The sequence below is a fragment of the Hakea prostrata genome, chromosome 7, assembly GCF_041222555.1.
Source record: "Hakea prostrata isolate BN-2017 chromosome 7, UWA_Hpros_2, whole genome shotgun sequence".
In the NCBI taxonomy this organism is placed as follows: Eukaryota; Viridiplantae; Streptophyta; class Magnoliopsida; order Proteales; family Proteaceae; genus Hakea; species Hakea prostrata.
The window spans coordinates 68,106,556-68,109,387 of NC_142606.1; positions in this window are offsets into that span (position 1 = coordinate 68,106,556).

Genomic DNA, 2,832 nt, shown 5'->3' on the forward strand with positions numbered 1-2,832 from the left:
ACTGAAGAAGAGAATATAAGTTGAAAAGGAAATGAATTTCATTGAAGTAAAAGTGACAAACATTTTTTTTTTTTGGTAAAGAAAGAACTTCATTCATAGAAGAACATTGTGAGCTACAGCTGAGGAGTCCAATTCTATAAGAGAGAGGATCCAAGGAGTGGAATTATGCCAAACTATCTCTCACTTGAAGAAGATAGCGCCTTTCGGGATAGGGCTTCCACACGTGCGTTAGCGCCTTCCGGGATAGGGCGTCCGTACATGCATTACTTTCCCTAAAAACATGTTGACTTTACATTTAATGAACTTGGATTTTAGATGGAGAATATCATCCAGACCGTTAGGTTGTCCAATGGCCTTGAGTTTTTTGTGCCTTAATCGCCTTGATCAACATGGCACAATCAGTTTCGAGAATCACAAAATCATATGCTTCTGCTAATGTGTAGATCATTCCATCTCATAATGCCATGGCTTCCACTTCAAGAGGAGTTTCGGCTTGGGCTGGTTTAGAGACCGCCAGCTTCCATTGCCTCTCAGAATCCCTAATAATTAAGCCCAACCCACACTTGCCTTTATTTCCTTTCATAGCAACGTTTGAATTCAATTTCACCCAACCACAATCAGTAGGCCTCCAGTTTGATATCTTCTCCCTTTGTTGTATCTGGATTCCCCTTAGTGAATGGTTTGTTGGCTTCTATGAAATCTCCCATTTGTGATGCAGTTCTATCAATGGCCTCCATTGGGGAGATGATCTTTTTGTTAAATATGAGATCATTCCTTGAAATCCAAATCTGCCATATTAGAAAAGTCACCAAACTGGAAACTTGATCGAAATCTTTTTCTGTAGAATTTTTCAAAGAGTTCCATGACTGTATCCCTTTATGGACTTCAACGTCTTCATTTGGAGGAACCACAAATGACAAGGGAGAGCCAAACCACACCGCACATGCGAAAGGACTAGCCAAGAAAATATGGTTATCTGTTTCAACATCTGCTCCACATCAAGGACAACACGGATTCACATCAATATTCCTGATCCAAAGGCCTTCAGCTGTTGCTAGGCCTTTCCCACACACCCTCCATAACAACTGTCTAATTTTTGGGGGAGCCTTACATGACCAAATTGAGTCCCAAACTTCATCCTCCACCTGTAGCCACGATTTCTGTCATATGCAAACTAAACTGAAAATTGACCATTTGAAGATGCTGCTAAAACTGTGAGTCTTGTTGTGGAAATAGTCCTAGATTAGTCTTAAAGACCTCCTCCGCTTCCTTTTTAGACATTAGAGAAAAAATCAATTCCCTGTTCCACATTTTGTTCACTTGATCAATGAGGTCTGAAACTTTATATACTTGACAAAGTTTGGTAGAGTTGGGATCCAGTTATCCACCCACAGATCTATGATATCTCCTGTACCTACCTTCCAACATAGTCCAGCTTTAAGATTTTTCCTTCCTTCCAACAAGCTCCTCCATGCTTATGATGGGCTTTGACCCTACTTAGCCTCCATGAATGAGTTATGGGGGAAATAGATGCTCTTTAAAAGGGTTGCCCATAAAGAGTTGGGGTTGGACCAAATTCTCCACACAACCTTTGGTTAAGAGAGCTAATTTTGTAAATCTGGGTCCTTAAAACCCAGATCCCCTTAGATTTGGGTAAGCACATTCTCTCCCAACTGATCTAGTGTATACTCTTGCTAAATTCCTGTCATCCCCAATAAAAATTAGCAGCCTTTGATCTTAGCTCCTTGTGAGAGGACTTTGGTAGCTTGAATGTGAGCAAGCAAAGTTGGGCTTAGCAAAAGCTACAGATTTTAGTAAAATTTCTTTACCTATTTGAGACAGAAGTTTATTTTTCCACCCTTGCATCTTTGACTCCACCCTTTCTTTAACTTCTTTGAATACCTTCTTTTTTGACTCACCAAACTCTAAGGGTAGCCCAAGGTACTTGGAATTTCCTTCCCCATATGGCACTTTCAACACCCTTGTAAACTACCTCTTGAATTTACTTGGAGTGTTTGTGCTAAAAGTCAACCTTGATTTCTTCAATTATTCATTGACCGCTAGCTCGGCGATAAATGTCTATGCATGTTTTCAAATTGGATAGCTCATCTAACTTCACTTCTAAAAATAGGAAATAGTCATTGACAAACATCAAATGTGTCATTTTGGGCCTTCTATTTCTTATTTGTAATCCTGCTAGATCTTGCATTTCCTCTGCTTTTTGTATTACAGCTGATAAGGCTTGTGAACATAATATAAATATTCCTAGAGACAAAGGGTTTCCTTGCCTGATACCCCTAGATGGCTCAATTTCACCTTCAACTCATCCATTAAAAAGAAGTTTGAAACTATCTGAAGTAATGCATTCCATCACAAGAGATACCTAGGTCTCACTAAATCTCAATTTGATCAACATTTTGCTTATGAAGACCCATTCTAATTTGTCATATGCCTTTTGCATGATGAACTTGAGTGCCACAAATCTCTTTTTACTTTTTTTCTTCTTTTAAAAAAATGGAACACTTCATATATGTGCCATTTAAATATTGTCAAAGATTAATCTTCCTGGCACAGATGGAGATTGTGTAGGGCCAATCAAAGATTCTATAGCTTTTGCAAGTCTCTTGGCTAAGATTTTAGTGATGGTCTTGAATACCACATCGCATAGGCTAATTGGTCGGAACTACTCAACTTCTTTTGAAGAGGAACACTTTGGTATTAGGCAAATGAGTGTTTATTCATCTCTAGAGCCATTTTCCCTGTTGTAAAGAAATCTACAATGTAATTGTGAATGTCAGCTTGCACAATATCCCAATATTCTTGATAGAACAA